We start from the raw sequence: 27359 nt of genomic DNA, 5'->3' as shown, positions 1-27359 counted from the left end.
AAGGTATGTAAATTGTTTTTTAAATGACACGTCAAAACTGGTGGGAAACAACTAGATGCAAATTTATCATTTTAAAGTGTGTATTAGAAAAGAAGAAGGATTGAAAATCAATGATAAACATCCTGACATCCATCCTGAGAAAGTATAAAAACCTAGCAAAGATAATTAGAAGATGGACGAAATTAATGAACTAGAAATAATACATACAAGAATAGCAACCAAGCCAAAAGTTATGTGCTTAAAAAAGCTAACAAACTTATGAACTCTTGGAGATATTAGTCAAGAAAAAGAGAAGAGATGAATGAGCTAAATCCCTAAAAAAAACAAAATTAAATTTACAAAAATAGATACAGAAGATATAGTAAATATGCACAGACTATGAACAATTTCAAAGCCTGATTCTGTAATTTAAAACCTTGTAATTTGCCCCCTCCACAAAAAAAACATGGGCTCACAGAAAGTTGACTTCACAAGAAAATACTACCAAAGAATATATACACAAAGAATGAACACTACCTAATTTACTTTATGATTCCATTAATAGCTTTATTATCAAAACTTGACAAAGATGTTGCAAGAAAGAAACTTACAGGCCAAACCTCAGTCCTGAACATACATACAAGAAATCCTAAACAATATATTAGCAAAACAAACCTAGTAATTTATTTTTAAAAGGTGGGGGGTCAGGGCAGGGGAGTTACATAAGAACCAAGGTAGGAGACTTTATTTATGAAGTTAGAAAGTCACATTAAATTAGATTGTACACAATAAGAAAATGAATGACTCTATTAAAAACTGGGTCAAACCTTAACAAATACTGTGTCAAAGAAGAGATACAGATGGCAAATAAGCAATACAAAAGATGCCTCATATCACATGTCATTAGGGAAATGCAAATTAAAACGAGATACCACTACACACCTACTAAAATGGCCAAAATTCCAAACACTGGCAATATGAAATACTAGCAAGGATGTTGAGCATTAGACATTCTCATTTATTGCTCTTGAGAATGCAAAATGGTGCAGTGTCTTACAAAACTAAACCCACCCTAACCTTATGATTCAGCAATTACTTCGTGATATTTACCCAAAGGAGTTGAAAACTTACGTCCACACAAAAACCTACACATGGATGGTTATAACAGCTTTACTCATAATTGCCAGATCTTGGAAACAACCATTATGCTCTTCAGTAGGTGAATGGATAAATAAGCTGTGGTACATCCAAATAATGGAATATTATTATCCAGGGCTAGCCAGGAATGAGCTACCACTTCATGAAAAGATATGGAGGAAACTTAAAAGCATGTTGCTAAGTGAAAGAAGCCAGTCTGAATTGAAGAGATGACAAATTGTATGATTCCAACTACATGATATTCTGGAAAAGGCAAAACTATAGAGACAGTGAAAGAATCAGTGGTTTCCCAGGGTTTGAGGTGGGAAGGGAAAGACGGATGACTAGATGGAGCACAGGTAACTTTTAGGGCAGTGAAACTATTCTGTATGATACGATAATGGTGGATACATAATATTAAAAGTTTGTCAAAACAAAAACAACTACATGACATGCAGAATGAACCCTAATGTAAACTATGGACTTTTGATTATTAATCATGTATCAATGTAGGCTCATCAATTGTTAACAAACGTACCATTCTAGTAGGAGCTGTTGAAAACAGGGGAGGCTATGCATGTGGGGGGGCAAAGGGAGTATAGGAAATCTCTGTTCCTTCCACTCAGTTTTGCTAAGAACCTAACACTGCTCTAAAAAATAAAGTCTATTTTTAAAAAATTAGACTGCAATATTAATGCAAAGATAGAAATACTGGAAAATATAAGCATAGAGAGCCCAGAAACAGACACACACATTGATGGAAATTTGATTTATGCCAAAGATAACATAGCAGAGTAGAAAGGAAAGGATATTATTTATAATAAATGGTCCCAGAACAATTGTAAACTCATATATAATAAAAGAAACATGACCCTTTACTTCCCATTATACAGAAAAATGATTTCAAAGTAAATTGTAGATCTAAATGCAAAGGCCAAAAATAAAGCTCCTAGAAGATAGTGCAGGAGATTATTTTCATGATTTAAGGAGAAGGAAAGACTTCATAAACCAGGCACATGAAATGGTAACTATCAAGGAAAATTTTGCCAAACTTGAATACATTAAAATCAAGACACCTTTAAGATAATAAGAAGATAACCTACAGACTGGGAAAAGATGCTACTATTATTTACACTGATGAAGTGCTCACGTCTAATCAACATTTAAAAAAATTTACTCCTACAAATGAGTGAGAAAAAGCCAGATAACTCAATAGAAAAATGAACAAGAAATTTGAATAGATAATTATATGAAAAGTCGTTCTAACATGATAATCATATAAAAACATGTGTAACCCCATCAATAAACAGAGAAATGAAAATTAAAGGCACATGAGGTACTACTCTTTATACCTACTAGAAGGGCTAAAACTAAAAACAATTAAAAAAAAAAAACTTGACAGTATAAGCTATTGGTCAGGATGGGGAAGCAACAGGAATTCTCACCCATTACTGGTGGTGAGTATAAACTGGAAGAACCACTTTGGAAAACAGTTTGGCATAACTACTAAAATTGAAAATACGCATGCCCTGTGACCCAGGGACTCCACTTCTAGGTATATACCCCACATAAACGAGTGCAAGCACACATACTGTACAGGAATGTTTCTTGCACCATTGTTTACAATAACCTCAAACTGGAAATAAGCCAATGTCCATCAATAGTCAACTTGATAAAGTGTGATGCTTATACAATGGACTATTATAATGTAATAAACATGAACAAAATACAGCTACACACTGAACCTAGGTGTATTTCACAAACCTGATGTTTGAATTAAACAGAGCAAACCTAGAAGACTTTACACAAGATGGTTCCATTTAAAATAGCCTGTACTAATCCATACTGTTTAGGGATGCATTCCCAGGTGGAATACCAATAGATACATTTTCTTAAAAAAAAGAAAAGAGGCTGTTTTATCATAAATTTCATCAGCAGTTATCAGTAGGAAGAAGGGGTAAAATGACTCAGAGGGGGCATAAAGAGAACTTAAGGGATATAGACAACTTTCCGTTTTTCATTTTTGGTGGTTACATGGATTCATTTTGCATTAAATTACAGATGTACACACTTCAGTGTGTGCACTGTGACAGACAGAATCTAGGGTAAGTGCATGATTCCCGTGCCTTCTGTGGATAGGTCCTGGGACTTGCTTTTCATCAACAGAACATACCAAAGGTAACAGAATGTAGGTAACTGTGTGTACTACGTTACATAAAGTGTATCCCATCTTACCAGAAGTCACTCTCTGTTGCTTTCTTGGAAGGAGAAAGCCGCCATCTTGCAAGCCACTGTATTGAGAGGGCCAGGCAAGAAGGAGCTGAAGGCAGCCTCCAGCCAAAGCCAGCAAGAAACTGAGCCCTCAGCCCGACAGCCTGCAAGGAACTGCACATTCCCAGCCACCAGGCTGGCTTAGATGCTGATGCTTCCCCAGGTGAGTCTCACATAAAACAACACAGAGAGAGATAAAAAGAGAAAAATACGAAAAATTAAAGAGGCAAGAAAGATAGCGTGAGTTCCAATACATGTCTATTTGGAATTCTGGAAGAGAGAAGGGATAAGGAGGGAGAAACAATATGTTTAAGACACAATGTTTAAGAATTTTTCAAGAGAGATGAAATACACCAATCCTTAGATTCAAGATGGCTAGCAAAGAGCAAGCTAGATATACCGCGGCATAACATGGGCAAAAGGCAACTCCAAAGACAAGGAGATCTCCAAATCAGCAAGGGCAAAAAGCACAACTGCCTATAAATGACTCAGAATTAAATTAACAGGTTATTGTCCAATAGCAATGAGAGAAGTCAAATCACTACAGAATAATATCTTCAAAGTGCTGAAAGACGTTAACTGCCAACTTAGAATGTTACACCCTAAGAAATGGTTTTTTCAGTAGTGAAGGTGAAACCAAGACATTACTAGACAGACAAAAACAGAATTTTCCACGAATTTATACTCACACATTTAAAGTGTTTAGAATGACAAGAGGAAAAGCAACTAAAACAGGCTGCTGCTTTCACTGAACATGTTTTTTGTTTGTTTAGGCCAATTGTACATCAGTGGGTCTAACATTTTAAAATAGTCATATTGAGGTAAATAAACAATTGTTCAAGGTTATTCAAACCCAAAATCTTGTTGGTGATTTTCAAAAGGTTTGGATCCGATCCACGGCATTCAAATTAACCCTGCATTGAAAAAATTCAGGAATAGAGCCTGAACTAGGATTCATGCATGTCTGATCATATGTAATGAGCTGGGAGGTGGCCTCCCCTGATTGATTTCCAGGAGAATGATTTGTTTGGTTGCTTGCTTATTTTTACAGGAGATTGAGGAAGTTGGTCTTTGTGTAAGTGCCTAAGAAGAAAGATGAGAGAAATAAGACAACAGCATACTGGTAGTCTCAAATCTGGTTTTCCCTGCACCCCCACCCCCACCCCCAACAATGTCTGCAACTGGGATGGGGATGTTTGGCAGCATTCCAGGGGATCTATTTGTTATTCATATTTGGACAAAGGCACTGGTGACTGCAGTCAGAGAAGTCCCTTCCTTAGGGGCTTCTTGGGCAGCAAACACTGATGAGAGTCCAGAACAGAAGATGTAGGGGGGTTTACATAAGTGCACATGAGAAAACCCTCTGGGAATACTCAAAAATAATGGGAGGACTCTGTCAACAGCAGACTGAACTCCTGCATACACGGAGAGGGCAGAAGTCAGTGAAATACAGCAACACCTCTGCAAGTATACCTGCGCAGAGAGGGCATGTGTGAGGTAAAGCACCTGTGGGGTATTCCTGCCGGCCACTCCATCTGCTACTGGTCACTGGACCAGCTCACACAGTTTTCTTCCTTGACCCCATGCCCTATGGTTTCTACTAAAGATGCTTTCCATCATTCCTGAGAACCAGGATAGAGAGTGTTTGGTGGGAAGAGACAGGCTCTGATGGCAGGGTACACTATGTCAGCCCTTCCTGGGCAAAATAACAAACTTTCCTTGGGAGTACAATGAAGGACCGTATGAGGGAGGAAATAGGAAAGTCCAAACGAAATAAACTGAGGCCAGGGTATGGACTTGTTTTTCTCTTTTATCTGACAAGCCCCTATCTCTGCTTCACTTGCTCAACTGCTTTTGTGCTAAACAGCACCTCCCCCCCCCCCAATTTTCCATTACACTCTCTACTCCCTATATATTCTTTACCCAGAAGAGCTATCCTTTAACCCAGAAGCAGTATTCCAGGAAGGTGCTCATGGGCTGATAGCCTCAGAAGAATGAACATACCGTCCAGGGTTTCTCCATGATGCTAGGTGGGTTCAAGATTAAGAAGAATACAGCATCCGGGAGAGCGCCCTGATTGATGTTAGCTTTCTGTTGCATCTGGTTTTTCTATAAAACCTCGGGACACCAACCCCAAGATGCATTCAGTCTCTGAGGCACTAGCCTTCTGTGACTTCCCTTTGCCTGGCTGGCATAGTAATAAAGCTGTTCTTTTCTAATTCTCAGTTTTGCTACTGAGGTACAGAGGCCAGTTTTTCGGCAACATGATCAGTAAATCCTTAGGAATTGAGAGCCAGCTCCACAGGAGAAACAGGTGAGGAGATGCAGCACAGAGGGCCCAAGACCCACTCCTCTGGCTGATCAGCTTCTGCCAGCTTCCTAGTGACCTGAGTACAAAACGCAGTGTTTGTGCAGGTCTGCCTGCAGACACAATGTCATAACATGTTAGGAGTCAGTGTTGTATAAGTCTTTGTGTATAGAAAGCAGAAAAGAACTATTAGTTTTATAAAGACTATGAGTTTTATAGAATTATACATTCTCAGAAAACAATTCTAGGAATACAAATGTTAGGGGAAAAAAGACCATAAAAAAGTACTCAAATCCTATCTACCAGAAGTTAGCATCATTACCACATGGTGGACATCAATTCAGATAAATCTGTCTTTGTCTTTGTCTATGTGTATGTGTATGTGTATGTGTACGTGTACGTGTACGTGTATGTCTATGTCTATGTCTATGTCTGTATCAGTCCATACACACACATATATAAACAAGCACACACATCTCTCTAAATACACACACATATATATTTACATAAATATATGTCACACACAAATGTATGCATGGCTGGATGAATAGAAGGATGTACACAGAGAGATATGATTAGATAAATAATAGAGAGAGAGAGAAAGAAAGAAAGAAGGAAGGAAAGAAAGGAAGAGAGGAAGAAGGAAGAAAAAAGAAAGAAATCTTGTGTAAAATGGACTTATACTACCTGCTGTTTTTAATTAAAATATTCCATGGAGTCACATTATCTACTGTGGATGCAGAAAAACTTAAGATCACTAAGACAAAGAATGTTGCTCACCACTAGTTCTATGAGGGTTAAGCGACTGACCAGGGATGGTGCACCCTGAAAGGAATCCAGGCTGAAAAACAGGATGAGGCACTCTGTTCTTTAGATAAGCAGGCTCTTAGTTAGATGCATACTTCAGGAAGAATTTCCATGACCCCAGATCCTTGCATCTTTCCAAACATAGAAAAGCACTAAAATCATTAATTTGTGATATCTGTTCTTTGTGATTAGCAGTAATCTTTTACTAAGATTACTATGCTTTTCTGCACGAATTTCCTAACCTCAAATCATATATAAACTGGCTCCCCCCCTACCTCTTTGGAGCAGTTTCCTCAGAGCTAACTGAGTGGCTATCTGGCTCTACTCCTCAGCAAGACCCTGAATAAAACAAACTCACAACGTGTTATGTCTTTCTTTAAGTCAACGGTAAGCATTTCTTCAATTTACACATATAAAACCACACATTTATATAAAAAGAGAGAGAGAGGAAAAGTATAAATTTACATACTGCAGACATTTCAACTTACCTTTCCCTTCATTCACTCAAGGAGCATGAGAAAGAGACAGAGAGAGAGAGAGAGAGAGAGAGAGAGATTTCCACCTGTTGTTCCTCATTCACTTTCAAGGACAATGTACTCTCTTACAAGGTCATGCTAGCATGTCACTGAACTGAATGTGAGCTTTGGTATTAAAAAAGAGGTATTGTTTGCATAATATGCCTCTGAACACAGACTTACTATTTTACCTAGTACTCTAATGAAGAAGCAGTGATTTCCTCCAAAGCTGGAGATTAAATTGGTCATGTTGAACTTACCCCACAATAGTGACCTTCACTGCCGCATATTTGCTGAAGAGATTTTCAAAGAAAATTTTGATTAGATGTAATATTCACATTCTGGGATCATGTTAATACACACCTCTTAAGATACAGTTTTCTCACTATAAATTTAGTATTCTCAAAATTTTCCAGAAGATACCAAAGAGTAACTGAAAAATTACTAAATCTCAAATAAAAATTTATTTATGAGATTTCATTTCTAAAAAATGCCCAATTTTGTCATCACATACATTTTTCAAGATTGGATCACAGAAACCACATAAATGAGAATGTCTGTTTTATAACTCTCCACTTGCATAACCAAGCCGCTTGATACTGGTCGATACTGTTCTATTGTCTTCAGGCACTGAGTGGGGCCACTAAAGTCTGGGACCAAACGTATTTTTCCCTTGTATAGAGCTTCATTTTCTGACCACTGAATTTTCCCTTATTCCTAAAATTCAGTAATTTCCCCTAGATATGTTTTAACTTCAGTTATTCCATATCCAGCTTTTTTTTTTTCTTCCTAGGATATACTGTGCCTTTTCAATCTGCAACTTCATGTTTATATTTAGTTCAAGAAAGTTGTCTTCTATTATATTTTTATTCAATACTTTTCCTCTATGTCTAGAGTTACATAAGTATGCAGTAAATATTCTTTGAAGGCATAAATAATATGTTGTAGTACTTTTCCTGTTCCATTTATTCTGTTCTCATCTTCAGAAAATCAATTATACTTGTGTTGATTATGCTTTCTCTGTCTTCCAGTTTGATCACTTTTTTATACTCTTTTTAATGTCTTTGTCTTTTCCATTTTGTTTCTGTGATTCCGCAGGCCTATTCAGCACTTTTATCTCTGGCTATGATTTCAGCATTGTTTCCTTTATTCTTGTCGCTTCTGAAGTGTGCTTCATCTCTGTAATGATTTTATTATCTTGCAGTTCTCCCCTAAGTTCTACTGACATGCTATTCATTTCCTGCTTGATGTATTACAGTCTCTTCACAGAGAACCCTTTGAACTCCCTTTTAGAAAATACAGTGTCATTTCTTTAAAAATATATATACACTCATTTGTCTGAACTCTTCCTATGTTTTGGGTAAATTTTTCTGTGATGTATTTTTTCCCACTTCCTTTAAAACAAAAATAGTGATTCTTTTTTAAATGGAGCCAACTATTAGCTAAGGAATAACGTGGACAGGGGAGAGTGATCAAGAACAGTCTACAAAGTCAATTCAAGTTCATGGTTGTGGACACAGTTTCACCAAGTCTGTCATAATTTATATGGTGGGCTAGGAGCCCTGGTGTACATGTTAAGCTAACAGTTTTAATTAGAATAAGAGGAAACAGCTAACTGGACACATTCATTCACTTCAAAAGAGTGCTCATTTCCACCAGTCCCGGCAGAAGGAACATACAGACTACAAAAGAGACTGGAGTATATACAGCCCCATGCTGTGGACCTGTCACTTTCAGCCACAGACAGACCCCTCTCTGTCTTTTTCCAGCCTTCCAGAGGAGTGAAAGTTCATGGAGGTAACACTTCTGTTCAGTGTTGTTCAGCATCTTGCTGGAATATTTTCTCCTCCCCCGAGAAATACTGAAATGGTAATGAAGATTGTTCATGAATAATAAACCCAGGGATAAACAGGGGCAAAATTAGTTAGAACCAAAAGACATGAAACTGAAAGAGATGCCTGGGAGAGGGAGAAAGGGGATGACTCATACTCAGAATTATGTGGGAGACAGAGTTAAGTGTATAAGAAATTCTAATATTGGGATTTAGAACTTGGGTCCTTCAGAATTTCATAACCAATTTGCACCCCTAGTTAGATTCACCATATTGAATATTGTTCTGTGTGCTATACAGAATCTGATTGCCCACATTCATCCTCCTGACTCATATTTCCAGTACCTATATGGAAAAGGTAAAAGCTGAACAAGGATTCACATCACAGCCCTGACAGTTCTGATCAAAATTTCCCTAGTGCCTCCTCTTGCCATTCCTGCAGAGTTAGGAATTCAGAAGTCCCAACTTGTTCAGACCAGGAGCTGAGAAGCCACGTGGAGAGCAATGTCAAGGTAGAGAGGTGGGATGTGGTTGCTGATATCTGCCAGAGGGCAAGTCCAGAGGTGGAAGACGTAATGCTTTGTCCTGGGAGGATGTCTCTCCTTTGTCTCTGAGGTTTAGTTCCTCTGTCAATCAAGTCTATTCTATGTTATGAGTAGGTGAAAACCAGAGCTTCCCTGCTTTATTCTGCTGCTGTTTGGATGGATTTAGACAATAAATAGGAAATTCAGTGAGGCTTTTCTTTTAGAGATGCCATTGCTGCCAGTAAGAACTATTAACTGGGGTCATCACAGGGCATTCCCCACTTAGCGAACTGTGTTCTGCCACAGCACAGATGTCCTATGAATCTGAAGAATTGTAGGATGAGTCTTTAGGTTTGGGACACAATCTGGTGCAGTTTGGGGCAGACTGGAGATGGCGCCATTTTATTGTTTCACTGAATGTGAGGGTTTTTTCCCCTGTTTTTCATAATTTTTGCTACTTTACTGAGTTCTAAGAGAAGTAAAAATGCTCTAAAAAGGACATATTTAACCAGAAACTCCATGAGTTTGGCTTAACTATTTGGCAGATTTTGATTACAATTCGCAGTTTCATGCAGAGGAAGTTTGATGGTTTAGAGCATGGAGTCCCAAGTCAGTTTAAATACTGCCTCCATCACTCATAGGATCTTGAACCAGTACCTCAGTTTCTCCATAGGAAAAAAAATGAAGATAATAAAATCTTAATGATAAGAATATTTGTGGGCTCAAATAAAATAACTCATTTTAAACACTGAGAAATTGGTAGGAGAACCAAAAATTTTCCTTAAAAGTGCCAGTTTAAGAAAACAAGGAAGTACTGGTTGATTTGCCATACCTAAATCTGGGTAGACCCTACCAATGATCAAATGCTTTTATTTTTTTAATTGAAATATAATTGATTTACAACGTTGTGTTAGTTTTGGTGTACAGCATAGTGAAAAAGAACATATATATATTTTTTCACATTTTTTTCCATTATGGTTTATTACAACATATTGAATATTGTTCTGTGTGCTATACAGAACCTTGTTTATCTATTTTATAAATAGTAGTTTGTATATGCTAATCCTAAACTCTCAATTTATACCTTCCCCTTTCCCCTTTGGTAACCACAAGTCCGTTTTCTTTGTGGGTCTGTTTCTGTTTTGTAAATAAGTTCACTTGTATCATATTTTAGATTCCACATGTGAGTGATATTATATGGTATTTGTCTCTTACTTCACTCAGTATGATGATCTCCAAGTCTATCTACATTGCTGCAAATGGCATTATTTCATTCTTTTTTCATAGCTGAGTAGTATTCTATTGTGTATATATATACCACAACTTCTTTATCCATTCGTCTTTTGATGGACATTCAGGCTGCTTCCATGTCTTGACTATCGTAAATATTGCTGCTATGAAGACTGGGGTTCATGTATCTTTTCAAATTAGATATATGCCCAGGAGAGGGATTGCTGGATCATATTACAATTCTACTTTTGGTTTTTTAAGGAACCTTCATATGTTTTTCATAGTGGCTGGACCAATTTACATTTCTATCAACAGTTTAGGAGGGTTCCCTTTTCTTCACACCCTCTCCAGCATTTACTATTTGTAGATTTTTTAATGATGGCCATCTGACTCGTGTGAGGTGATACCTCACTGTGGTTTTGATTTGCATTTCTCTACTAAGTAGCAATGTTGAGCATCTTTTCATGTGCCTGTAGGCCATCTGTATGTCTTCATTGAAGAAATATCTATTTAGGTCTTCTGTCCATTGTTTTGATTGGATTGTTTGTTTGTTATTTTTGTTGTTATTGAGTTGTATAAGCTGTTTGCATATTTTGGAAATTAAGCCCTTGTTGGACACATCGTTTGCAAATATATTCTCCCAGTCTGTAGGTTGCCTTTTCATTTTGTTTATGGTCTCCTTTGTCATGCAAAAGCTTGTAAGTTTCATTAGGTCCCATTTGTTTAGTTTTGCTTTTATTTCTATTGCCTTGGGAGACTGATCTAAGAAAACACTGCTACAATTAATATCAGAGAATGTTTGCTTATCTTGTCTTCTAGGAGTTTTATTATCATGTCTTTAGGTCTTTAAGCCACTTTGAGTTTATTTTTGTGTATCATGGGAGGGAGTATTCTAACTTCTTTGATTTATATGCAGCTGTCCAGCTCTCCTAATACCACTTGCTGAAGAGACTGTCTTTTCACCATTGTACATTCTTGCCTCCTTTGTTGAAGATTAACTGACCATACTGTGTGGGTTTATTCCTGGGCTCTCTATTCTGTTCCATTGATCAATATGTCTGTTTTGTGCCAATACTATATTGTTTTGATTAATGTAGCTTTGTAGTACTGTCTGAAGTCTGGAAGGGTTATTCCTCCAGCTTTGTTCTTTTTCCTCAGGATTGCTTTGGCAATTCTGGGTCTTCTATGGTCCCATATAAAAATTTAGGATTATTTATTCCAGTTCTGTGAAGAATGTCCTGAGTAATTTGATAAGGATCACATTAAATCTGTAGATTGCTTTGGGTAGTATGGCCATTTTAACAATATTAATTCTTCCAATCCAAGAGCATGGGATATCTTTCTATTTCTTTGAATCATCTTTAATTTCCCTTATCAATATTTCACAGTTCTCAGCATGTAAGTCTTTCACCTCCTTGGTCAGGTTTATTCCTAAGTATATTATTTATTTTTTGGATGCAATTTTAAAAGGGATTTTTTTCGTTTCCCTGATACTTCGTTGTTAATGTCAAGAAATGCAACAGATTTCTGTATGTTAATCTTGTATCCTGCTATCTTGCTGAATTTATCAGTTCTAGTAGTTTTTGTGTAGAGTCTTTAGAGTTTTCTATATATAGTATCATGTCATCTCCATATAATGACAATTTTACCTATTCCTTTCCAATTTGGATAACTATTATTTCTTTTTCTTGTCTGGTTAGGATTGCTCTGATTAGGACTTCCAATACTATGATGGATGGAAGTGGTGAGAGTAGGCATTCTTGTCTTGTTCCAGATTTTAGCAGGAAGGTTTTCAGCTTTTCAATTTTGAGTATTATGTTGGCTGCAGGTTTGACATAAATAGCTTTTATTATGTTGAAATATTTTCCCTCTACACCAACTTTAAGAGTTTTTATAATGAATGGATGTTGAATTTTAGCAAATGTTTTTTCTGCATCTATTGAAATAATTGTGTGGTTTTTGTCTTTTATTGATATAGTGTATCACATTGATTGATTTGCATATGTTGAACTATCTTTGTGAACCTGGGATGAATCCAGCTTGGTCACAGGACATGAACTTTTTTATGTGTTGTTGGATTCAGTTTGCTAAAATTTGCTTGAGAATTTTTGCATCTATATTCATCAAAGATATTGGCCTATAATTTTCTTTTTTTGTAGTGTCTTTGTCTGTTTTGGTAATTGATCAAGTATTTATACCTATGTCCCAGTAAGAAAATACAGCATACTTTTCCTTGAAGGAGCAATATGCGACACTTTCTTATAGTTCTAGTCCATAAATGTATCAGTGGTATATAGTACCAATCCTTGATAAAAGCATGGCACTTCACAAGGCAAGTGTATAGTCATTATTATCTTCGATGCTTCAATAACACTCTGAGTCAGACACATTATAATTACCACTATGTAGATAAGAAATAGAAGTGATTTGCCCAAGATCTCACAGTAAGGGTCTCAACTTAGAACATCTCTCCTCCTGTCTTCCCTTTGACCCATGGAACCTCATCAGAGAGGAGCAGGAGTGCTGAAGGAACATGAGTCATCTTCTGCCTCCCTTAGGTATTGGAGGAAATAAATCACCAAAACAGACAGAGCTGGCCTGCCTCTCCTCTTTATAGCCATGCAGTTTAGGAAGGCTTGGAATGAATGAACAGAAATTTTCTTAAATCCTATATGGAATAATGTAAGGTATGGAAGGAAAGAAGGAAGGAAGGAAGGATGCAGACCTCTACTGTAAAAATATAAATTGCCAATCTTATACTCTCATAGACCTGTATAACTTAAGAATTGTATATCCTATAATCTCCGTGAAAGCAACTCACAGTCATGCTTGACATTACCAATTGATTTCAAACTTAACTGCCCCCTGGTACTGAGAAAAGGATGAAGCCTGAAGAGATAACAGTAAGAGATATTAGAAATGTAAGCCTGCAAATTGCTTGGTATCAGGCTATCCCTGGGAGCTGAGCACTGTTTCACTGAAGGGTAGCTGCTGAGATGGCTCGGGAAGCAGGGATCATGAGTTAAAGAAAGAGGTTTAGAACTGTCTTCCCCTCTGTTCATTGTCAGTGGGTGAGCATCCAGAACAGATATCTGTCTGTCTGCTGTAGTAGGTGGAGGAGTTCTTTAAGACATGCCTTTATGGAGATGGCAACAGTTTTAGAAGAAAGACTAACCCCAATTTGTAACAAGATCCATGTGCAGTTTTACAATACAGTTAACTTAAGCACATGGACATGCAGGAAATATTTAAATGGGTCCACCACCCCCGCCCCTACTGACACACACACACCTAAAGATGCTCTCTCCCTAGCTCTTCTACCAATGTTTAGTCCATATCCCTGTTCTGATTCATTTTACAGCATAAAGGAAGCTTTCATTTCTTAGATTTTGGGCAAGAAGCATAACTCCCAGATTGAGTTTAAGCTGAAAATAGTGATCACTATCCAACAACCTCCATGGAGGTCAGCGCTTTAAACGTGTAACTGTCCACTGATCACGCTCATTAATCAGGAATGTTAACTACAGAACAGCAGCAAACAAAATAAAGGCTCTCAGGGAGGAACATTGTTTAGGACACCTAATGATACCTTTGCTGGGGGACTTCTCTAAAAACAGCTGAGGAGATAAGCTAGAGATGCATAATATTCAATAAGTCAATGTTTCTATTAGTTGAATTTGCCTATTTTTATCTTTATCTTTTCATCTCTTAAACTAAACAATTAAACAATGATTAAGCATCACAGGTACCATAAAGCCTCATCTTCAAAGCTTCTGCCTGGCAATTTGATACAATGTTGAGACAACCTCATATAGCAATCATTTCCTTCATATAGCAATCACTTAAATAATTGAAACAAATTTTCTAAGTCATATCGTTCCCTATTTATTCATAATTATCCAATCAATTGAAGTACTTTCCTGTAACTTCCACCATAATATAATAAGTGCCATAATCAGATAAGTTTAAAGTTTAATCAACTCCGACTTCTATGTCTATGGAAATGTTTTAGTAATCTAAATTAAAATCACCTAGGATAATTCACTCACCCCTCTCAATGGCATCTGATAGTTCAAGGAGGGGCACATGTCGTAAGATCAGCATTCAATGGCTTTGCATTGTATTGAGCAAAAGTCATTTTCTTTCAGCACAACATAAATTGCATTTTAATATCTCTATAGATTTCCATATGGCCAAGAAGAAAGCACAGCAAATTTACTAAGTAAATTTGACCAGAATGGCCCAGTGTTATTAACCATTTCATCTCCATATTTTAAGGACATGAACTAGCTTTCTTAAAAGCCACCTGATGAAATTCTAGTGCCTATATCTTGAAGGGCAGGTAAGCTCAAGTTTATCAGAGTCCACGGTGACACAGTCTAAGGAGGCATATACAAACTGTGCTTGGGGAATAATCCACTTTGTTGTAAAAATCCAGTTATAAATACCCACACACCCTTCACATATATATTCAGGTCTACAGAGCTACTGGAGGCAAAAGTCAACTTAATGAGGAAGCCACTTCTGTAGACAGTGATACCAACACTGTGCATTGATTGATGCTTTTTCCAATTATACATTCTACTGACATTTGGAAAATGCAGAAAAGTATAAGGAAAGGAAAAAGAATAGGCTGTAAATCCCATTTATTATTAAAAATATACTTACCATTAACATTTTGAAAACACAGAAAAATATAAAAAGGAAATAAGAATCCCTACACCCAGAGATAACCGCTTTAACAGTCTGGCCCACACACACACACACACACACACACAAGGGCTTACATACATAAATTTCTTTCAATCAGGATTTTACTACTACATATACAGCTTCTTACCTGGAATTTCTCACTTGAAATTGCGCCATTAATTTTCTTTTCATATTATTAACAATATTTCCAAAGCATGTTTACTGTTAATGGCTGTTAGACTATCAGCCCCATGAGCATAGGGACTAAATCTCTCTTGTTCCCATAACCAGTAACAAGTATGCAATAATGTAGTTAGCCATTTTCCTATCGTTTCACATTTAGGCAGTTTCCAAATTTTCACTGTCGTAAATGTTACAATATTTCTAATGTATGAGTCTTCCCAGTCTTTCCCCTTCACCTGACAGCTCTTTGATTTCTCTCTCTCCCTCACCCTCAGAGGGGAGCTCTGTTTTGCCTAATGCGTCTTTGAGCTTCTGTAATGCAGGTTCAGAAGGAAAGAGGTGATGTTGAAGCTGAGGAACAAGAGGTGTGTGGGCTAGGATGCGAAGAGGGATTTTCCGAGAATTTTGGAGGACAAGATGTGGGAGTAGCTATGTGAGAGAATTAGACTGGAGATTAAAAAAGAAATTATTGCAATGATCTGTGTAACTTCTTCACTGTGTTTTACAAAATGCAAGTACAGAAACCGAAGTGGAATCAGGTGAGGTTTTTTGCCTGCCTAGCATTCATCCTTTAGGATTAGGGCATCCTAACTGCTTAAACAAACAGCCCCCAAATCTCAGTGGTTTCACATCATTAAACTTCATGACTCTCTCATGTCACTGTCCGGGGGGATGTTAGAGCGCGGCCTTCATGTGGTGACGTGGGAACTCAGCTCCTTCCATAGGGTAGATTTGACATCCCCCAGGGTCCCTGAGTCTTGCACTGGTCTTTCTATTTGTTGCCTGGAGATGAGGAAGCAGAGAGCGCACCAAGGTGTCTGCAGGAGTTTTCATGGGCCAGACCTGGAGGTGGCCTACATCACTCCTGGCCCATTCCACCGCCCAGAATCCAGTACAGTAGCCCCCAGCGAGCTGCAAAGGAAACTGAGAATGCAAGTTGATTGTGTCCCAGAGATGGCCAGTCTCTGCTGTCACTTCCTGTTCTCTGAGGTCTTGATACAACTGTTACTCAAGGTATCTGTGTCTTGTTGACCCAACAGTGGACAGAGAACAAGTATGGCTACTTGGAATCTCCTTCCCGATTTTTGAAGCTTGAGTAAATTGACAAAAAAACCCGAAAACATTTGGGGCTGGTTCATTCTGATGACAGTGCCCTGTAATAACCATTCATTTGTCCCTGGGAGGAGAACCATCTCCCCTTCCTCCATAGCCTTGGAACTATCTTTTACAATAACTAGATATTCAAGTTTTCCTTCGTATCCATAATCTACCCACATCCTTAGAACAAATTCCTTTGCTGCCTAAGTTAGCCACAGTTCTTTTTTTTTGCTTGTAATCAAAGGACCCTAACTAACACAGAACTTGAACTATTTTGGAATTATGTTCCATTGTTATTGTTACTAATCTGTTTCTTTGTTCATATCACCACTTTTGGATGCTGGCTTTATAAATGCCACAGAAATAATGTTGAGATAAACTGATTTGTACATAAATCTTTACTTTATTTCCAATTATTTCCTTAAACCAAATGCCTAGACCAAATATATTTATAAAAGCATTTTAATAGTAATTATGTATTTCAGTCATTTAAATGTCAATACAAAATCTTTTCACATCACGAACATTCCATTTCAGCTTTAGAAATCGTGTTTTTCTCACTGTAAGTAATAGCAACCACAAGAAAGCGCCCACCACGCAGCCTATTCTTACAGTTAGGTTGGTGAATAACATCATAGGTGAGAAAAGCCTTCCAGAAATGCAGATGCAGTATGAGATTTCTAGGAAGCTGTGCCCTCAGTTGCAATAGGACAGCAGGAAAAGTGTGACCATATCATTAGTGCAGCCTTCTGCTGCTCTTCTGGTTTTGGTGATGGTTAACTCAGATCTCAGTTTCAGTGGAAGCCATTCCTTGTCCCCTTTCTTTTATTCTTGTCTCTTTTCCTCCACACTGGGACGTCCCTTAGTCTCCATGAATCACCAGGTCACTAGGTTCTGCCCATGTAAGTCAGTCCTGTCTTTATGAAATTGCCCATGAGCTTTTGCTGTTGCAAGAAGACAAATCCTATCAGAGGGGGTTGGTTTATCTTCTTGGTTTAGGGAAGAAAATGAGAAGATCTGGTATACAGATGTTCATACATTCCAAAAAGGAAAAGAGAAAAAGTTTCTTTAAAAAGAAAAAATTCCCAAAAAGAGGAAAAGATTTTTTGAGCCCTGCCTACCTAAGGTGATTCTTATATGTATTCTTATGTATATAGTCAATTCACAATGTTGTGTCAGTTTCTGGTGTACAGCACAATGCTTCAGTCATACAGGAACATACATATATTCATTTGCATATTCTTTTCACCATAAGTTACTAAAAGATATTGAATACAGTTCCCTGTGCTATACAGTATGAACTTGTTGTTCATCTATTTTATATGTATTAGTTAGTATCTGCAAATCTCGAACTCCCAATTTATCCCTCCCCACCCCCCCAGTAATCATAAGTTTGTTTCTGTGTCTGTGAGTGTGTTTCTATTTTGTAAATAAGTTACTTTTTTTTTTTAGATTCCACATATAAGTGATATAATATGGTATTTTTCTTTCTCTTTCTGGCTTACTTCACTTAGAAAGACAATCTCCAGGTCCACCCATGCTGCTGCAAATGGCATCATTTTATTCTTTTTTATGGCTGAGTAATATTCCATTGTATAAATATACCACAATTTCTTTATACAGTCACCTGTTGATGGACATTTAGGTTGCTTCCATGTCTTGGCTACAGTACATAGTTCTGCTATGAGCATTGGGGTGCATGCATCTTTTTGAATTAAGGTTCCCTCTGGATATATGCCCAGGCGTGAGATGGCTGGCTCATATGATAAGTCTATTTTTAGTCTTCTGAGGAATCTCCATACTGTTTTCCATAATGGCTGCATCAAATTACATTCCTACCAACAGTGTAGGAGATTTCCCTTTTCTCCACACCCTCTCCAGCATTTATCATTTTTGGACTTTTGAATGATGGCCATTCTGACTAGTGTGAGGTGATACCTCATTGTAGTTTTGATTTACATTTCTTTGATAATTAGCAATACTGAACATTTCTTCGTGTGCTTATTGGCTATTTGTACGTCTTCACTGGAGAATTGTTTATTTAGGTCTTCTGCCCATTTTTGGATTGGGTTTTTAAAAATCATTATTATTACATTGTATGAGCTGTTTGTATAGTCTGGAAATTAAGCCCTTGTCAGTATCATCTTTCACAAATATTTTCTCCCATTCCATAGGATGTCTTTTTGTTTTGGTTATGATTTCCTTTGCTGTGCAAAAGCTTACATGTTCAGTTAGCTCCCATTTGTTTATTTTTGCTTTTATTTCTATTGCCTGGGTAGACTGCCCTAGAAGCACATTGTTAAGATTTATGTCAGATAATGTTTTGCCTATGTTTTAAGAGGTTTATGGCTTAAGCCTTTAAGTCATTTTGAGCTTATTTTTATGTGTGTGAGGTGTGAGGAAGTGTTATAACTTCATTGATTTACATGCAGGTCTCCAGTTATTCCAATATCATTTGCTGAAGAGACTGTCTTTACTCCACTGTATATTCTTGCCTCCTTTGTCAAAGATTAATTGACCAAAAGTTTGTCGGTTTTTTTATGGGCTCTCTATTTTGTTCCATTGTTCCATATGTCAGTTTTTGTATCAATACCATGCTGTTTTGATTACTGTAGCTCTATAGTATTGTCTAAAGTCTAGGGCGGTTATTCCTCCAGCTTCAATCTTTTTTCTTCAGGAATGCTTTGGCAATTCTGGGCCTTTTGTGATCTCATGTAAATTTTAGGATTATTTGCTCTAATTCTGCTAAAAATGTCCTGGGTAATCTGACAGGGATCACATTAAATCTGTAGACTGCCTTGGGCAATATGGCCATTTACAATCCCTCTTAAAATTGCATCCCCCAAAATAAAATACTTAGGAATAAATATATGCAAGGAAGTGAAAGACATGTGGAGAACTATGAAACATTGACTAAGGAAATTAAAGATGACTTAAAGAAATGGAAAGATAACCCATGTTCCTAGGGCAATGCTTATACAATAATATCCAGCTTGAAACTGGAATAGGTCCATTGGTTAAAATTTACCTCAGGAGTGGCCAAGTCAGGCAAGTATTTTGTTGTTGTTGTTGTCCAACTTGCTGTGCTGTTTGAAAAAAAATACATTCTTTATCAAAATATTAGCATAAAATGTTTAATGAGTATTTAACCCAAACTATAATAATAATACGCATTTAAAGAAAAACAAGCACCAAATTAACTAACAGAAAATTTTAACAGAGCAATACAAAAGTATGAGTAAATACTTTTAATAGACTTAGAAACAAGTCTTTCTTAACTTGAAACCAAAGCCAGAAGAAAATGAAAAAGCTTTGGAAAGCCACCTATCAAAAAGACCTGGTAGGATCATTTTGTGAGCAAATTTTTAAAATCTATATGGAATACATTTTGCTACTGAGCCCTGGGACAGTTTAAAGGAAAAGAAAATATTCCAAATACATGAAATAAACAACATAACACAATTGCCAATTCTTACTAAACTAAAAGAAAGCTACTGACCAATCTCACTTAGGAATATCAATCAAAAAATGAAACCAAATGTTAGGAAATAGAAGTGGATAAGACACTGAAAGGACAGTAGATCATGAATAAGTATAATTCATTCTAGACTGCAAGGATAATTTGATATTAATAAACACGTTAACATAATATACTCTCTTAGCTGCCAAAAACATTTGTTTAATTCTAAATCTATTCCTAGTTTAAAAAAAAATTGTGATGTTGGATGGAATGGATACTCCCTGAATATTCTAAGTTAATACATATTGAATACTTAAGGCCAGTATTATGCTTAGTGGATAAATAATGGAAATGTTTCCATTAAAGTCAGAAACAAGATAAGGGTATCTTAGATCATCACAATTACTTAATATTGTTCTGAACATTCAAGAGAATGTAATAAATCAAGAAAATGAAGTAAGAGCAATACATACTTGACAGGAGGTTACAAAATTATCATAATTCCCAGCTGATATAATTTTATATCTATAAACCACAGGAAAACAAACTGTAAAACTTTTGGAACTATTAAAGAATCAGTAAGGTAGCTAGTTTTAAAGTAAACATACAAAAGTGAAACCAGACTTTTCATATACCAATGATAACTAGTGAGAAAACAACCACATTTGTAATAGCAACCAACAACAAAGAAAATCAAATAGAAAAATAACTAAAATGAAATGTGCAGTAATACAAATTATAAAACTCTACCAATACACAAAAGTTAACTCAAAATTGATTAAAGACTTGAACTCAGACCTGAAACCATAAAACTTTTAGAATAAAACACAGGCAGCAAGCTCCTTGACATACATAGGTCTTGGCGATGACTTTCTAATCTGACATCAAAAGCAAGGGCAACAAAAGCAAAAATAAACAATTCTGACTACATCAAATTAAAAAGCTTTTGCACAACAAAGGAAGTCATCAACAAAATAAAAAGGCAACTTGCTGCATAGGAGAAAACATTTACAAGTCATACACCTGATAAAGGTTTAATATCCAAAATATATAAAGAACTCATACAACTCAATAGCAAAACTAAAAAATCCAATTTAAAAATGGGCAGAAGAACTGAACAGACATTTTTGTAAAGAGGATATATAGATGGCCAACAGATACATGAAAAGATGCTCAGTATCACTAATTATCAGGGAAATGCAAATCAAAATCACAATGGGATATCACTCACACCTGTTAGAATGCCTATTATCAAAAAGACAAGATGTGAATATGTGGAGAAAAGAGAACCCTTGTGCACTGTTGGTGGGAATGTAAATTGATGCAGCCACAATGGAAAATACAATGGAGGTTCCTAAAAAATTAAAAATATAACTACCATATGATCTAGCAATTCCATTTCTGGGTTTATCCAAAGAAAACAAAAACACCAGCTCAAAAAGATATATGCAACACTACATTCACTGCAGCATTGTTTATAATGGCCAAAATATGGAAGCAACCTAAGTTTATATATATATATAAGCTTAGGAAGCCACATATATTTTATATATTATATATATGTGTATATATATATAATATATATAATATAGGAAGCAACCTATTTTATATATAATATAAATATACTCAATGAAATATTATTCAGCCATTAAAAAGGAGGAAATCCTGCCATTTGTGACAACATGGATGGGCCTCAAGAGCATTATGCTTAGTGAAATAAGTCAGATGGAGAAATACAAATACCATATGATCTCACTTACATGTGGAATCTAAAAAAAAACAAAACAAAAAACCAGACTCACAGGTATAGAGAACAGATTGGTGGTTGCCGGGGCTGGGGGGGAGTAGGTGAACAGGTAAAAGGGGTCAAAAGGTACAAATTTCCAGTTATAAAATAAATGATTCATGGGATATAATGCACAACACAGTGACTATAGTTAATACTGTACTGTATATCTGAATGTTGCTAAGAGAGTAGATCTTAAAAGTTCTCATCACAAGAAAAGAAATTTTCTAACACATAACGTATAAATGTAAACTAGACTTTGGTGATCATTTTTCAGTGTTACAAATATTAAAACATTATGCTGTACATCTGAAGCTAAGATAATATTTTATCAATTATACTTCAATAAGTTTAAAGACATACCTTGTTTCTGGACAGAAAGATTAGCTGTTGTAAAGATGTCAATTCTTTTTAAAATAGACTACAAATTGCATGAAACATGAATCAAACTCCAACAAGATTATTTAAAAACATAACAAAAATTATTTAAAAATTCACCTGCAAAGATCATAACAAAGATTATTAAAGGAGTGGTAGGGAGGGGACACACGTTTTTCCTGTTAAGACAGTAACATTTTGTATTTAGCAATAACAGTATTAACGACAACAGCAACAACATGGATGGTATTGGCATAGGAAAAGGCAGACTACCAAGGGGCAGAGAAGAAAATCACAGAAATAGCTTCCTGGGTGATATCTGAAACTGCCTCACCCCCAATATGTGGAGGGCAGCAGGAAGCAGGTCACTCCCAATTGGTAGGTACAGATTTAATAAGCAAGGGAACTTATTTAAGATGCTTGTCTTAGGCGGCTGGAAGATGAGTAGCTCTCCACACCTGCCCACCAGAATTCTAAAAGTTTATATAGAAGCCTTAACTGGGTTCAGTCACATATACCATCCAGACAGTCTCACCAACACATCAAGGTTGTGTCCCTGAAGGGCTTCTACATGGGCAGGGTGGGTGATATGTGCATCTCAATGACAGGGGAGGGGGTGAGACACCTCTGATTGTCTGGGTCCAGAGTGCAGGTCAACTAGTATTCACTTCCTCTCCATGACCTCCTCCAACAGGTGTATGATAAATGTGACATTTTGAATCACAAGGGAAAGATTTGCTATTTGCCAAATAATTTGGGGACAACTGGCTAGGCTCCTTATGGGAAAAATTAAATGTCATAAGTTAAATTCCAGTTAGATTAAAATTTTTAATAAATGCACTAAGTGAAAAAAATATATAAGTAAACACTTTCAATAACAATAGAGTAGAACAAGTCTTTCCTCACTTGATACCAAAGCCAGAAACCACAGAAGAAAATGAATTTACCTAGCAATTAAATATTTCCTGGCAGCAAAAACAGAAACAAAATAACACAATTATAGAAGTGTGAAAGGCCTGGGAAAAACAATTATAACACACATGATGGACAAAGAATTACTACTACCGTATAAAGAGATCTTATAAATCAACTAAAAAAAGAAAAATGGTCAAAGACTATGAATAATTAATTCATGAAAGAAGAAATTAAAATGGACCCAAAAGTATGAACAGATGTTCAGTTTCATTATTTTCTAAAACACAAACAAAAACAACAAAAAAGAAATCTTTTTAAACCACAAGACCAGCATCCGATGAGTGACAAAATCCAAATGTTGGCATAATGGAGGCAAATTTTTATATCCACTCTTTTAGGATTTTTTGGCTGGGCCTGAGAATTTAACTGACATAAGACAGATTAACGGGAAAAAAGTATTCACATTTATATTAAGTCTTACATGACACAGGAGCTCTCCAAAGGAATAAAGACCCAAAGAAATGTTAGAACCTACATGCTTTTATATCAGATGGGAAAAAAAAAGAAGCAATTGTGGAAAAGTAACTAGACAATCTAGAGAGGCTAAAGGAAGATAAGAAGTATTTGAACAAGGTCTGTTTGTACAGATTTCTTTTGACCTCAGTTGCGTGTCTCTGGTGATAAGACTGTCTTCCTTCCTTCTGACACAGGGAGGGCACCTTTCACGTGGGAGTTTTATCTCCTGCTTTCGGGAAGAAAAAGGAGGGTCTGAATGCCCTTCTTACATCTGCTGTTTCTCAAGTTTCCTTAATGCAAAATAATCAATACGCCAAAGCGGCATCCTTTGGGGTGACATGCTCTGAACTCCACTGGCCAAGGAGACAAAAACTGACATTTTCAGAAACTGTTGTTAGGAGAATAATTGGATACACCTTTCTGGGAGGCATTTTTATCAATCCATATCACAATTATAGTTGTGCACCCCAATCAATCCAGAGATCTCATATGTAGAATTTCTCCACAAACAGATAGTTACATGACAGGGAAACTGTATATGTAGAAACATGTCTTTTTAATAACGATAACATCTATCACTTAAAATTATCAATTAAAATATTTAAAATGATAAAAAAATTGAACAAAACAAAATATCCATCATTGTATGCTTGGTCAAGTAAATGAGGTACTCTGCTACCATTAAAATATAAGGATGTACCTTTCGTATTTTGAGGCTGGAACATGAAATTAGCACTTTTTTTTAAATGGAGGTACTGGGGATTGAACCCAGGACCTTGTGTATGCCAGGAAGGTGCTCTACCACTGAGCCATACCTCCTGCCCAAATCAGCCCATTTTTGAGGGGGTCCTTGGGCAGACAGAGAAAAGCAGCAACCTCCAGACTGAAGATATCACACATTCTGGGTAACAAGTGTCCTGGAGGCAGACAAAGAAAGGTGCAAAAAGCCAGGAATCTCCAGCATCTGAATGTAACCTTTTGCTCACTATGCCCTCATATAATAAAATTAGCCTTGTAGCTAAGACGTACCCACCATGCACTGATACCTTGACACTCCTGATCCAGACTAAATAAGGAAACAAAAATCCCTCCTCTCCTTGGGAAGCTGGAGCTGGGATGGAAATCAGGGAACAAGACCCCAAACCCCTCCCTCTCCAATGAATATTCCAGCCATTCATTCTTACACCCCATGTAACAAGCATGCCAAAGAAACTCAGCACAGCTGCTCACCTGAGTCTGCCTGTTGTCCCCTTGAGAGCATATGATCTAAAGCTTAATAAATCCTTACTTTACTTTCTTGACCTCCATGTCTCCTCTCTGAATTCATTCTGCAATGAGATAAGAACCTAATCTCTGGCAACAAGGCTATTTCTTGAACCCTTTTAGGCATAAGCCCACTCTTAGCCATATCTCCACACGTTAGTGGTGGGAAGCAAGCCAGAACTTCCTAAATCATCTTGAAATCTGCTTAACAATTTCAGCAGCTTCAATTCTGCCAGATACGCCAGCAGTACCTTGCCTTGAAAACTAGGTATGTTCTTTTCAAGTAGAAGTGGGTGAAGGGCCAGGTTCTTGCTTTCTTCTGATTGATTACTGATTCTTCTGAAAGTGACCAAAAGACAGCAGGCAGACTCCAATTGGTCATGGAAAGCTGCTTTACAAAAATTCAGTTAACATTTTTTTGAGAAAAAAATTACTTCAAAGGTGACTGTCAAGTTGATTTCAACAAAAATGAATCCTATTTTTTAATAATTCTAATTATTGAAAACTGTCAAAAAAAATCGCCAAAAAAAAAAAAGTGATTAGAAAGGATTTTGAGGCAAGCCAGAGCTTCAGCACACCCTGTACTGTTTATACTGGAAGAGCTCTTGCAACTCCTTCTCTAGTAACTTGTATCTTCTCTCCCATTATAAGAATCTTACTATATATGCAAAGATCTCCGACTCCACAGTTGTAGCAGCTGTTACTCATTAAACTTTCTTTCACCTGAGTATTGATAGTGTCTCCTAAAAATTAGTGCTGATGTATTTTCCAAAAGTGTTCACCTACCGCCCTTGGACATGAAGTTCTCCAGGATAATTCTTTAATATTTCAGAATTAAAATGTATTTAAAATGAGGCGTATCTGAAAAATAGCCCCACTCTGAGTGTTGTCTACTTTCATTTGTTAATGGATTAATAAACATTGTTGGAAGGTTAAAAAATAGATTTATCTTTACATCATTTGGCCCCCACCTAAAATCATACAGGTCGAGAAAATCTGACCTACCTGTAACAGGAACCCTGGGCAAATACTCTCAGGAATTCCAATTGTCCACACATGCAATGTTTGATGCATACATTTTATGTCCATAACTAGTATGTTACACAATACAGTTGGAGAGGCGCAATGTTCACTTTTAAAAATCTGAACTTCGAGACACTGGAGACAGACTGAGAGCCTTTGCAATGTTCGTTTTAGCCAGATTCTCTATGAGGAAGGATCTTCTTGGTTGCTGGTGTCAGAAACCCAGTTCAAACTAACTTAAACAAAACTGAAATTTACTAGTTCATATAATTGGGAAAGGTCAGGATGAAGTGGGCCTCAGGCATGACAGTGTTCATGAATTTAAATGATATTAATAGAACTCTATCTCCTGCTCTATTCCTCTCTGCATGGGCAGCTGACAACCTCAGCAAGGCAGAAGTTAGCATGAAAGTTTCCCTTCTTTTAGAATTTACCATTGAAAAATTTAGGAGAAATTCATTAACATCATATGAGCAAGGACATTAGATGAACTTCCTTTTGAAGACAAAAGGTTTCTGGAGGACACACATGCATTGCTGCTGGGAGTATAAATTAGTAAAACTATTTGGCAGTATTTACTAATGCTAAATACACGTACGTACAGTTTACACCCAGCAGTTCCACTCCTGGGCACACTCATAAGAGCTGATTGCTTATGTTTACAGAAAGACATGCACAAGAATGGTCACAGCAGCATTATGCTTGATAGTCTCTAAGTGTCCATCAGTGATAAAATGGGTAGATAAATTGTGGTACATCCATTCAATGGAATATACACAATATTTAGAAAGAAAAAAAATCTAGTACTACACACAGCAACATGGATGAATTTCATAAAACTTTATGCCAAAGAAACCAGATACAAAAAAGTACATATTATATGATTTCATTTATATAAATTTCAAAAATAGACAAAGTAATTGAAGGAAAAAGAGGTCTAACTTTTGGGTGTTAATGAATTGTGGATGTATAAGTGATCTGGGGGTGCTTCAACTGTTGAACACTTGAAGGAAGTGGTAGTTACATGGACATAAACATATGTAAAACTTCAAGTTTTCCATAAGATGTGTATACTTGATCAAATATAAAATATACCTCATGAAAAAGTTTTCAAAAGAAAAAGAAAAGAAGGCTCTTGGAGCAATAAAGGAATAACTATGCTTGCGATGGGAGACTTACCAGTAAAAGGACTTGTCTTCTATCTGTACGTATGCAACTCAAAAGAAGCTTCTGTCAATCCAATCATGGGGAAAAAATTTCTTAAGATATGACATTTATAATGTATCTTGAATATAAAATACTTGGCGTGATATGCCTAATAAATGTTTGGAAGTTTATATATTTTACTTTATTTTTATTTCTTCTTTACAATTCAACCTAAAATTCTAATTGTAATTTTGGAAGTTCTATTTCTACTGTTTTTCCTACTGGTTCTCACTTACT

The 27359-nt window shown here is 36.5% G+C and overlaps 1 protein-coding gene across 7 annotated transcripts in view; it reads right to left on the bottom strand.

Moving 5' to 3' along the window:
* Positions 1-7125: 7125 nt before the first annotated feature.
* Positions 7126-27359, bottom strand: part of HTR7 (5-hydroxytryptamine receptor 7) — a 111150-nt gene continuing 90916 nt past the window's right edge. For 5 of the 7 annotated variants that reach the window (XM_074373979.1, XM_010971231.3, XM_045507463.2 and 2 more), the window contains exon 5: positions 16959-19661. The gene's annotated coding sequence lies outside the window, so the exon portion shown is untranslated. Of the gene's footprint in view, positions 7311-16958; positions 19662-27359 lie in introns of those variants that run through there. The other 2 variants (XM_074373978.1, XM_074373977.1) reach the window with 2 other exon arrangements.

Source organism: Camelus bactrianus, chromosome 11 (assembly GCF_048773025.1).
Source record: "Camelus bactrianus isolate YW-2024 breed Bactrian camel chromosome 11, ASM4877302v1, whole genome shotgun sequence".
Lineage (NCBI taxonomy): Eukaryota > Metazoa > Chordata > Mammalia > Artiodactyla > Camelidae > Camelus > Camelus bactrianus.
The sequence above is the reverse complement of the archived record's forward strand: the minus strand, read 5'-3'. Positions and strand labels throughout refer to the sequence as shown.